Source organism: Anomaloglossus baeobatrachus, chromosome 3, assembly GCF_048569485.1.
Source record: "Anomaloglossus baeobatrachus isolate aAnoBae1 chromosome 3, aAnoBae1.hap1, whole genome shotgun sequence".
Taxonomy (NCBI): Eukaryota; Metazoa; Chordata; class Amphibia; order Anura; family Aromobatidae; genus Anomaloglossus; species Anomaloglossus baeobatrachus.
The window spans coordinates 687,259,665-687,273,000 of NC_134355.1; the positions used below are offsets into that span (position 1 = coordinate 687,259,665).

Genomic DNA, 13,336 nt, shown 5'->3' on the forward strand with positions numbered 1-13,336 from the left:
AGAAAGAGAACAAAACAGAATACTAAGGAATGTTCTAAAACCCTTTGATTTACTCGGTATAGGTGAAGAGATGGTGGATAAAGGTAAAAACAAGCAAAGGAAACAACAATAGAGATAGTGGGAGAACGAGGAGCACAGAGAAAGAGTAACTGGGAAAGAAAAAGGAAGGAAGCTGGAAAGACGAGGGAGAGTGAAGGGAACCGCAATGGGGTCTCCCACCACCCCTTGACTTTTTATTTGATATAGGTGATGAGATTGAGGCTCATAGTAAAAAAGAAATAGGAAACAGAGAAAAATAGAAGGAATAAGAGAAGTTCAGAAACAGATAAGTAATGCTCCCCATGTCTGCTAGAAAAAATTTGGCCAAACCTTAGTTGATTAAACTGAGAAATTGATTTGAGTCAAAGGTCCTGGACCAACTGCAGTCGTTAAATGATTGTCAATTAGATATATGCAATCATGCTGCAGAGCTGAGATCTCCCAGCATCCCCTGCTTGTTCAGTGCCTGTACGCTGCTTCCTCTGGTGATTTGCTTTACTGGGCTCTATACTGCCTTGCAATGTAGGTGAAATATAGGGGCCACCCTGCTTATAGAGGTTTACATAGGGTGTCAGAAGTGTTTCTAACGATAACCTTACAATAGCAAGCAGCAGAATTCTGGCATGTCAGTCTCAAAAATGAAATCTTCCAAAGAGTTAATTTAGAAACTAGTCATCCATTGCTCAATCCGTATAAAAGGATTGGGAATTTTAGAAGGTAGCACGGCACGCCTTGACATTTACTTAGCACTCGTGTTTTTGAACATTTGCACAAATCGTCTGTTCCCTGCAGACCGCGGTCATGTGACCAGGACAAAAAGTTTCTTCAGGTTTCTGAGAAGTGATGCACAGAAATTCCATGATGGCGTCTGCCATCTAGTGGCCAGCTGTAGGTACTGCAGTCATAGGATATATAACTGTGTTTACCATGCAGCCTCTCCAGTCCGCCCCCTGGTGGCCGCCTGCCTGTACTGCAGCTCTGAGCTCACACTCTCCTGCGGAGCTCTGCAGATGGGCTGCTGCTGCTCGGACACTCCTTGCTGGTGACTCAGGATCCTCTACACTGAGGATAGGAGGCTCTGTATATATATATCCGAGCATCTGGGACCTGCTGCAGATCCTGCACTCACATAGAGGACTAGCAGACACCTGACAGGTAAGAGACTCATCCTCATCCTCCCCAGGAGCCTCAGCCTCATCCTCCCCAGGAGCCTCAGCCTCATCCTCCCCTGGAGCCTCAGCCTCATCCTCCCCAGGAGCCTCAGCCTCATCCTCCCCTGGAGCCTCAGCCTCATCCTCCCCTGGAGCCTCAGCCTCATCCTCCCCAGGAGCCTCAGCCTCATCCTCCCCTGGAGCCTCAGCCTCATCCTCCCCAGGAGCCTCAGCCTCATCAGGGTCTGATCATTAGAATAGAGTCCACATAATATTATCATCCAGTGTTCAGCGCTTTCTGAGGATTTTTTATCCTTTATATGACAGCTCTGTGCATGATCCGTCTGCAGCGCTGATAGTGACACATTGTAAAGATTCCACTAATTATAATACAAATGTATCAACTTACATCAATGATTGCATTCCATACAATAGAGCCACAGCTAAACGAGTGCAGATAATGCAGCAGATATCACCTGCAGTCCTATGTAACACCACAGATAACACAGTGACATCTCTGAGTACAGATAATGTAGTAGATGTCACCTGCAGTCCTATGTAACACCACAGATAACACAGTGATATCTCTGAGTGCAGATAATGTAGTAGATGTCACCTGCAGTCCTATGTAACACCACAGATAACACAGTGATATCTGAGTACAGATAATGTAATAGATGTCACCTGCAGTCCTATGTAACACCACAGATAACACAGTGACATCTCTGAGTACAGATAATGTAGTAGATGTCACTTGCAGTCCTATGTAACACCACAGATAACACAGTGATATCTCTCTGAGTACAGATAATGTAGTAGATATCACCTGCAGTCCTATGTAACACCACAGATAACACAGTGATATCTCTCTGAGTACAGATAATGTAGTAGATGTCACCTGCAGTCCTATGTAACACCACAGATAACACAGTGATATCTCTCTGAGTACAGATAATGGAGTAGATGTCACCTGCAGTCCTATGTAACACCACAGATAACACAGTGATATCTCTCTGAGTACAGATAATGTAGTAGATGTCACCTGCAGTCCTATGTAACACCACAGATAACACAGTGATATCTCTCTGAGTACAGATAATGTAGTAGATGTCACCTGCAGTCCCATGTAACACCACAGATAACAGTGATATCTCTGAGCACAGATAATGTAGTAGATGTCACCTGCAGTCCTATGTAACACCACAGATAACACAGTGATATCTCTCTGAGTACAGATAATGTAGTAGATGTCACCTGCAGTCCTATGTAACACCACAGATAACACAGTGATATCTCTCTGAGTACAGATAATGTAGTAGATGTCACCTGCAGTCCTATGTAACACCACAGATAACACAGTGATATCTCTGAGTACAGATAATGTAGTAGATGTCACCTGCAGTCCTATGTAACACCACAGATAACACAGTGATATCTCTGAGTACAGATAATGTAGTAGATGTCACCTGCAGTCCTATGTAACACCACAGATAACACAGTGACATCTCTGAGTACAGATAATGTAGTAGATATCACCTGCAGTCCTATGTAACACCACAGATAACACAGTGATATCTCTGAGTACAGATAATGTAGTAGATGTCACCTGCAGTCCTATGTAACACCACAGATAACACAGTGATATCTCTGAGTACAGATAATGTAGTAGATGTCACCTGCAGTCCTATGTAACACCACAGATAACACAGTGACATCTCTGAGTACAGATAATGTAGTAGATATCACCTGCAGTCCTATGTAACAGCACAGATAACACAGTGATATCTCTGAGTACAGATAATGTAGATGTCACCTGCAGTCCTATGTAACACCACAGATAACACAGTGATATCTCTGAGTACAGATAATGTAGTAGATGTCACCTGCAGTCCTATGTAACACCACAGATAACACAGTGACATCTCTCTGAGTAGAGATAATGTAGTAGATGTCACCTGCAGTCCTATGTAACACCACAGATAACACAGTGATATCTCTCTGAGTACAGATAATGTAGTAGATGTCACCTGCAGTCCTATGTAACACCACAGATAACACAGTGATATCTCTCTGAGTACAGATAATGTAGTAGATGTCACCTGTAGTCCCATGTAACACCACAGATAACACAGTGATATCTCTGAGTACAGATAATGTAGTAGATGTCACCTGCAGTCCTATGTAACACCACCGATAACACAGTGATATCTCTCTGAGTACAGATAATGTAGTAGATGTCACCTGCAGTCCTATGTAACACCACAGATAACACAGTGACATCTCTCTGAGTACAGATAATGTAGTAGATGTCACCTGCAGTCCTATGTAACACCACAGATAACACAGTGATATCTCTCTGAGTACAGATAATGTAGTAGATGTCACCTGCAGTCCTATGTAACACCACAGATAACACAGTGATATCTCTCTGAGTACAGATAATGTAGTAGATGTCACCTGCAGTCCTATGTAACACCACAGATAACACAGTGATATCTCTCTGAGTACAGATAATGTGGTAGATGTCACCTGCAGTCCTATGTAACACCACAGATAACATAGTGATATCTCTGAGTACAGATAATGTAGTAGATGTCACCTGCAGTCCTATGTAACACCACAGAAAACACAGTGATATCTCTGAGTACAGATAATGTAGTAGATGTCACCTGCAGTCCTATGTAACACCACAGATAACACAGTGATATCTCTCTGAGTACAGATAATGTAGTAGATGTCACCTGCAGTTCTATGTAACACCACAGATAACACAGTGATATCTCTCTGAGTACAGATAATGTAGCAGATGTCACCTGCAGTCCTATGTAACACCACAGATAACAGTGATATCTCTGAGTACAGATAATGTAGTAGATGTCACCTGCAGTTCTATGTAACACCACAGATAACACAGTGACATCTCTCTGAGTACAGATAATGTAGTAGATGTCACCTGCAGTCCTATGTAACACCACAGATAACACAGTGACATCTCTCTGAGTACAGATAATGTAGTAGATGTCACCTGCAGTCCTATGTAACACCACAGATAACACAGTGATATCTCTCTGAGTACAGATAATGTAGTAGATGTCACCTGCAGTCCTATGTAACACCACAGATAACACAGTGATATCTCTCTGAGTACAGATAATGTAGTAATGTCACCTGCAGTCCTATGTAACACCACAGATAACACAGTGATATCTCTGAGTACAGATAATGTAGTAGATGTCACCTGCAGTCCTATGTAACACCACAGATAACACAGTGATATCTCTGAGTACAGATAATGTAGTAGATGTCACCTGCAGTCCTATGTAACACCACAGATAACACAGTGATATCTCTCTGAGTACAGATAATGTAGTAGATGTCACCTGCAGTCCTATGTAACACCACAGATAACACAGTGACATCTCTCTGAGTACAGATAATGTAGTAGATGTCACATGCAGTCCCATGTAACACCACAGATAACACAGTGATTTCTCTGAGTACAGATAATGTAGTAGATGTCACCTGCAGTCCCATGTAACACCATGGATAACGCAGTGATATCTCTCTGAGTACAGATAATGTAGTAGATGTCACCTGCAGTCCTATGTAACATCACAAATAACACAGTGACATCTCTCTGAGTACAGATAATGTAGTAGATGTCACCTGCAGTCCTATGTAACAGCACAGATAATACAGTGATATCTCTCTGAGTACAGATAATGTAGTAGATGTCACTTGCAGTCCCATGTAACAGCACAGATAACACAGTGATTTCTCTGAGTACAGATAATGTAGTAGATGTCACCTGCAGTCCCATGTAACACCATGGATAACGCAGTGATATCTCTCTGAGTACAGATAATGTAGTACATGTCACCTGCAGTCCCATGTAACACCACAGATAACACAGTGACATCTCTCGGAGTACAGATAATGTAGTAGATGTCACCTGCAGTCCTATGTAACACCACAGATAACACAGTGATATCTCTCTGAGTACAGATAATGTAGTAGATGTCACCTGCAGTCCCATGTAACACCACAGATAACACAGTGATATCTCTCTGAGTACAGATAATGTAGTATGTCACGAACAGGCGGGGAAGTCCCTCAGAAATCCGCAGCTGTTCACTGATTTGTTACACACGACTACTCTCTAGCGCCCCCCTTGTCTGCAGGCCACTTTTGGTACTGCAGCACAATGCATAAGATGAGGCTGCTGAGCTGATAATGCCAAATATTGGAGGTCTCACAGCAAGGGTAAATGTATATATCCCCGATTCCTGCTAATGGAATATTTATATACCTCGGTACCCTTAATGATAGCACTCCAATAATTCTATGCAATAACAATTACGCTGCCACCACCCAGACTTTCTACAGGTAGCTGGGGACCCGTTTCAGATAGCATAAGGCCCTTCGGGGTTTTGGATTCGTATATAAAGCATAAGGAAAGAAACTCTTAAATTTTTATATATTTAATCCGAAAATAGGCAGTGTTTAAAGAATATACAGGAATTTACAAAAGGGAACAATACACATTACGGCATAACAGTTACATAAAATAAAAGGTATAAACGTGAAACTTACTAAGCTTGTGCCATAGAAGTGACGTCTGCTTAGGGAGTAGGAGGGAACTCCAAGAGATGTTAGAATCGGCCAGCATCACCCTTCATGATGCCCTCCTCGTGCTGACTGAGCCCCCAAGACAGGAACTGTCTCTTATGCTCTTGCTAGCCCCCCTTGCCTGTGACATCATTTTACAGTCACTTGTGGGCTGTGCTCTGATGTTCACAGAGTTCCATAATTCTAGGGTTTTTCATATCTTTGCTCCTGGGTCACACAGGTGAAAGATATTAGCGTCATATTTAATATCTCGATTTTACAGTTACATTGATACCAAACACAACGCCTCTAGCACAATTTTACTGGCCAATACTAATTTGTCGTGATTCCGTCGATCTCCTCGTCAGGTGAGACGGTGCGCTGGGTTCCGCACGACGCAGGGATTCTGGCAATGTGTTTTTCATCTTTCTAGCATTAAAGTCGCACTTCAAAACCTGCTTTGGGAGTTTTCCCGCCAATATTACAAAGAATTGTCTTTCTCTGCAGCCTTTGGCTTTGGTTCTACCATCACCCAAAGTCATAAATACCTTAAGCTTCCAGGCCAATCAGATAATCGTCATGACGATCTCTGGCTGATGGTGGACAGGAGGGGGATGGAGACCCTTCAATAGTTCTACATGACACCTCCCCCTTTTTGAGGTAGCATGGGAGATTGATTTGCCAATTGTCTCCTAAGCCTACCTCGCTGGCATCCCCCTGCCGGGACAGCCCATCAGCGTTGCCATGCTCAACACCCTTCCTGTGTTGAATGGTAAAGTCATACTGCTGTAGTGCCAAGCTCCACCGCAGTAGCTTACCATTGTCGCCGGCCACCCGATGTAGCCAGCTGAGAGGGTTGTGGTCTGTCACTATGGTGAAGTTGCGTCCATATAGGTAGGGCTGCAGTTTCCGCAGGGCCCACACTATAGAGAGGCACTCCTTCTCCACAGTGGCGTAGGCCACTTCCCGGGATAAGAGCTTGCGGCTGAGAAACATCACCGGATGCTCTTCTCCCTTCCCATTTACCTGGCTGAGTACTGCACCAAGGCCAAACGCACTGGCATCTGTCTGAACTATGAACCGTCGGGTGAAGTCCGGAGCTTGTAGGATTGGGGAACTGGCGAGGGCAGCTTTTAGTGCCCTGAAGGACCGTTCACAGTCATCTGTCCAGGTGACTACTTGCGGTAGCTTCTTTTTGGTGAGGTCCGTCAACGGCTTAGCAAGAGCACTATAGTTAGGAACGAACTTCCTATAGTACCCTGCCGTACCCAAGAAGGACATCACCTGCTTCTTTGACTTGGGGGTAGGCCAGGAGGTGATGGCATCAACCTTCCCTGGCTCTGGTTTCAGGGTCCCGCCACCCACTCTGTGTCCAAGGTACTGTACCTCCGTCATGCCGATCTGACACTTCCCTGGCTTTATAGTCAGACCAGCGCTTTGGATCCGCCTGAGCACCTGCTCCAGGTGCCCCAGGTGTTCCTCCCAAGTGGGACTAAAGATGGCAATGTCATCCAGGTAAGCTACTGCAAACCCTCCTAGTCCCTCGAGCAGCTGGTCGACCAATCGCTGGAAAGTGGCAGGAGCATTTCTCATGCCAAAGGGCATGACGAGGGATTCATACAGCCCGAATGGGGTGATGAAGGCGGACCTTTCCTGTGCTTCCTTGGACATAGGAATCTGCCAGTACCCTCGACTCAGGTCCATGATAGTCAGGTACCGGGCCCCGGCTAAGCAATCCAGTAACTCATCGATGCGTGGCATTGGGTACGCATCGGGTGCTGTGATTGCATTCAGCCTCCTGTAGTCCACACAAAACCGGGTTGTCCGGTCCTTTTTTGGAACCAAGACTACAGGCGAGGCCCATGCACTTTTGGACCTCTGGATCACTCCCAGGACTAGCATTTCATCGATCTCCCTTTTTATGTCCTTTTGTACCTCTAGGGAGACACGGTATGGGGGTTGACGAACTGGGGAATGACTCCCTGTGTCCACCTGGTGGGTGGCTAGGGATGTCTTCCCTGGGACATTCGTGAAGGTCATCAGGTAGGGCCGGAATACCTCCCGCAGCTGGGACTTTTGGTCCAAGGATAGCTGTGGGTTGAATGCCGCCTCCTCGATAGACCCTCCATCCCGGGCCGAGGCGAGCAAGTCCACCAAGACTTCACTTTCGCCTTCCTCGGGAAGACTACACACAGGAAGAGCAAAGGCTTCCCTGTCATGATGAGCTTTCATCATGTTGACATGGAAGACCTTTTGCCTCTTCCTGGCATGGTCGATGGTGACCACATAGTTTACGTCATTGAGGCGCTGATGCACCAGGTATGGACCCTCCCAGGCCGCCTGAAGCTTGTTCTGGGTCATTGGGACTAGGACCCACACCTTCTGACCCACTTCATACACCCGCTCTCGAGCGTGTTGGTCGTACCATCGCTTCTGGCTGGCCTGGGCTTGCGCCATATTCTCATGCACCATCTGCGTCATTGACTGCATTTTGTCACGGAGCCGAATGACATACTCCACAACGGACACTTCTGGGGAATTCAGTTCCTCTTCCCAGGATTCCCTTACCAGACCAAGAGGCCCCCGGACTCGTCTGCCATACAGGAGCTCGAAGGGGGAAAACCCCGTTGAGGCCTGTGGTACCTCTCTGTAGGCAAACAGCAGGTGTGAGAGATACCGCTCCCAGTCGCGTCCATGTGACTCAACCAGCATCTTAAGCATCTGCTTAAGTGTACCATTAAATCGCTCACACAAACCATTGGTCTGTGGGTGATAAGCGCTTGATATCAGATGCCGCACCTGCATTTTCTTACAGAGAGCCTCCATTAGACGAGACATGAACTGAGTCCCCTGGTCGGTAAGCATCTCCCTGGGAAATCCTACTCGGGAGAATATGATCAAGAGGGCATCTGCCACCTTATCGGCTCTAACTGAGGACAGAGCCACTGCCTCCGGATACCGGGTAGCATAGTCTACCACAGTAAGGACGAACCGTTTTCCAGAGCTGCTGGGGACGGCCAGAGGCCCGACAATGTCCACAGCGACCCTCTGGAAAGGCTCTTCTATCACCGGCAAAGAGATCAGGGGAGCTTTGGGAGCAGGCCCTGACTTTCCCACTCTTTGACATGTGATACAGGAGCGGCAGTAGTTGGCAACATCTGTCCCCATTTTGGGCCAATAGAAGTGGTGAGACAGCCGGGCCTTGGTTTTGCTAACCCCCAAGTGTCCGGCGAGTGGGATCTCATGGGCAATCCGCAGCAACTCACTCCTAAAGCGGTGAGGCACCACCAGCTGTTTTTCCTTCAGCCACTCTTGTTGGGGGTTACAGGGAATTGTCTCCCGGTACAACTTTCCCTGGTCCCAGAATACCCTCTCCTTATCGGTCTCGGAAGAGGGCTTCTCTGCGAGGTCCCTTAACGTCTTTAGACTGGCATCAGTTCGTAGAGCCACCTGAAACTCTTGGCTAGAAGCAGCCAAAAGTGACGTTAAGGTTCCAACCTCACCAGGACCCTCTGGGACCTGCTCTGGGTCCGTAACCAGTTCCGTTATCCCTCTGGGTGAAGAGGTGTCAGCAGGCAAGGTTTCATTTGCGTTCTGGGCACTCTGACTGCGGGTGACAGCACCGATGAAGGCTGTCTCCCCGGGGAATAACCACTCTTCCCCATCAGCCTGACAGGTACTACTGGCTGTGTCACTGTCCGCTGTGACACTGCTCAGCTGCATTTGACCACTGTCCTCGTGGTTCTCATGTCTGCCTCCATCTCTGTCAGCACAGACACTTGCTACCTTGGGGTTGTCCTCAGCCACGTCACCCTGCCGCGTGGCATGGCTGAGTTCCCCTGTACAAACCTCCACTTTATTACCATGCACAACATTTGTAATCACGTTCTGGATATCCGCATTCGGGTCGCATGACTTATCAACAACATTTGCATCACATGATTTAACAACATTTGCATCACATGACTGATCAACAACATTTGTATCACATGACTTTTTGGATTCGGGAGGATCATCAGGGAGAAATTGTGCAACTAATCGCCCCAGATCAGTCCCCAATAAAACATTGGTTGGTAGATGTTCATCCACCCCCACTTCCCTCCACCCTCTCCCAGCACCCCAGTCGAGGGGAATCAGGGCCATTGGGAAGGAGTGGTGGACACCCCCCGCCAAGGCGACAGTCAGGAGTTTTCCCGGGATAAAGTTTTCAGGGGGTACCAGTTCAGGGCGGACCAGTGTTCTGTCGGCCCCAGTGTCCTTGAGCCCCACAGTGGGGGTTCCGCCTACGGTGACGGGGTGTAGGTTTTCGCAGGCCCTACCACCCGCCTTCCTTGCCAAAAGGACAGTTCCAGTGGGCCCTTGGGCCTTGGATGTGGGGTTCCTCTTCTGCCTCTCTGGGCAACCAGAGCTGAGGTGTCCAGGCAGGTTGCAGGAAAAACACCTGCGAGTGTCAGAGGTGGGCCGGGCACTGGTGGATGAAACAGGACCTACGGGAGGTCGGCTGGTAGGGGCAGGGGTGGTTGTAGTTGTCATCTTACCCCCTTTCCAGCTAGTGGTGGACGGCTTCCGCACCTCCGATGCACGGTTGGCCACATAGGCGTCGGCAATCTGGGCTGCTTTTGAGGCCTCCTTGGGCTCTCGGTCCATAACAAACTGTCGGACCTCCACAGGACAGACATGTAGGAGTTGGTCCTTCACCATGAGGTCCTTTAACTCCTCAAAGGTTGTAACGGACAGTCCTTGGATCCACTGGTCAAAGGTGCGCTGGAGCCCACCCTCCAAATCGCTGTAGCTGTCATGAGGTCCGAGCTGGAGGGTCCGGAATTTTTTTCGGTACACCTCCGGAGTCAGCTGATACTTCCGTACTAGGGCCTGCTTTATGGCCCCATAGTCTCCACTCTGCTCTTGAGGGAGACTGGCAAACGCGTCCAGGGCCTTGCCTCGCAGCCCTGGGGTTAAGTATTGTGCCCATTGTGTTGAGGGCAACTGGTACTGCAAGCAAGTCTTTTCAAATCCCCTCAGAAAGGTGTCCAAATCCCCGTCCTTTTCCATCACAAGAAAGTGCTCCGGTCGGGGCTTAAAGCTGCTGGCATTATTGGACTCACCGTTTAGTGAGGAAGATGTCTGCTGCCGGGCTTTGAGGATATTCAATTCATGGTCTCTCTGGGCTTGGCGCTCTCGCTCGGCTCTCTCAGCCTCTCGCTCGGCCTGAGCCTGGCGCTCGGCTCTCTCAGCCTCTCGCTCGGCTCTCTCAGCCTCTCGCTCGGCTCTCTCAGCCTCTCGATATTGCTGAATGAGGTTTAGCCGTCCCTGCCGGTCATCTGCAGCGAATTGTTGTAGAGCCATCTTCAGGAAAGAGTCCATGTTGCCCCGGTCACTGCTCTGGCTTGCAGTTGATGGTGGGGACTCTGCAGAAGCACTATCCTGGGCTTGGCTTGCCTCCTCTTCTCCAGCACTGGGGGAATGAACGTGCTCTGCGTCCCATTGTAAAAGTTCTTTAATGAGGTCTTGCCTCGTTTTGCCATGGCCATCAATCAACTTGGATCTGCAGAGTGCAGCAAGAACCTCCTTCTTCTGCTGATTGTACCAGGCTTCTGACACAGCATCCATAATTGCCAAATAAAAGATAGGATAGAAAACAAGAGAGAAGGGGAGGGGGTAACTGCTACACGTACAGTATTGTTCCAGGTATATTTAAACACTGAGTTCAATCCTCAAAACTTTTGCAAGTTTTTAGTGAAAGGGATGATTGCTCAAACCAGATCACTAATGCTTTATATATCCCACCGCTTGCCACCAATTTGTCACGAACAGGCGGGGAAGTCCCTCAGAAATCCGCAGCTGTTCACTGATTTGTTACACACGACTACTCTCTAGCGCCCCCCTTGTCTGCAGGCCACTTTTGGTACTGCAGGACAATGCATAAGATGAGGCTGCTGAGCTGATAATGCCAAATATTGGAGGTCTCACAGCAAGGGTAAATGTATATCTCTGATTCCTGCTAATGGAATATTTATATACCTCGGTACCCTTAATGATAGCACTCCAATAATTCTATGCAATAACAATTACGCTGCCACCACCCAGACTTTCTACAGGTAGCTGGGAACCCGTTTCAGATAGCATAAGGCCCTTCGGGGTTTTGGATTCGTATATAAAGCATAAGGAAAGAAACTCTTAAATTTTTATATATTTAATCCGAAAATAGGCAGTGTTTAAAGAATATACAGGAATTTACAAAAGGGAACAATACACATTACGGCATAACAGTTACATAAAATAAAAGGTATAAACGTGAAACTTACTAAGCTTGTGCCATAGAAGTGACGTCTGCTTAGGGAGTAGGAGGGAACTCCAAGAGATGTTAGAATCGGCCAGCATCACCCTTCATGATGCCCTCCTCGTGCTGACTGAGCCCCCAAGACAGGAACTGTCTCTTATGCTCTTGCTAGCCCCCCTTGCCTGTGACATCATTTTACAGTCACTTGTGGGCTGTGCTCTGATGTTCACAGAGTTCCATAATTCTAGGGTTTTTCATATCTTTGCTCCTGGGTCACACAGGTGAAAGATATTAGCGTCATATTTAATATCTCGATTTTACAGTTACATTGATACCAAACACAACGCCTCTAGCACAATTTTACTGGCCAATACTAATTTGTCGTGATTCCGTCGATCTCCTCGTCAGGTGAGACGGTGCGCTGGGTTCCGCACGACGCAGGGATTCTGGCAATGTGTTTTTCATCTTTCTAGCATTAAAGTTGCACTTCAAAACCTGCTTTGGGAGTTTTCCCGCCAATATTACAAAGAATTGTCTTTCTCTGCAGCCTTTGGCTTTGGTTCTACCATCACCCAAAGTCATAAATACCTTAAGCTTCCAGGCCAATCAGATAATCGTCATGACGATCTCTGGCTGATGGTGGACAGGAGGGGGATGGAGACCCTTCAATAGTTCTACATGACATAGTAGATGTCACCTGCAGTCCTATGTAACACCATAGATAACAGTGATATCTCTCTGAGTACAGATAATGTAGTAGATGTCACCTGCAGTCCCATGTAACAGCACAGATAACACAGTGATATCTCTCTGAGTACAGATAATGTAGTAGATGTCACCTGCAGTCCCATGTAACACCACAGATAACGCAGTGATATCCTTCCTTTTTGCTGATTTACCTCCTTAATATAAAGTTGTGGCAAAAAGTTTTGAAACTGACATAAACTTTGTTTTGCACATTTTGTTTGATGTTAGTCGGGCGTTTCTATGGTTACTGAGGTACAATTATCAACATTCCATCAGTTGATACATTTTATTGACAAATACATGCAGTTTCTATAAAGACTGAATGTTTCCCTGATTTCTCCAGCCCTGCCCCTCTCCCATTCGCTGGACACCGGCCCCTCCCCCATTCGCTGGACACCGGCCCCTCCCCCATTCGCTGGACACCGGCCCCTCTCCCATTCCCTGGACACGGCCCCTCCCCCATTTGCTGGACACCGGCCCCTGATTCTGACCTATGACCCCTTCTTGTCTC

At 47.3% G+C, this 13,336-nt stretch overlaps 1 protein-coding gene across 1 annotated transcript in view; it reads left to right on the forward strand.

Moving 5' to 3' along the window:
- The first annotated feature begins 1,011 nt into the window (after positions 1-1,011).
- Positions 1,012-13,336, forward strand: part of CLU (clusterin) — a 39,065-nt gene continuing 26,740 nt past the window's right edge. The window contains exon 1 of the mRNA XM_075341309.1: positions 1,012-1,194. The gene's annotated coding sequence lies outside the window, so the exon portion shown is untranslated. The remainder of the gene's footprint in view (positions 1,195-13,336) is intronic.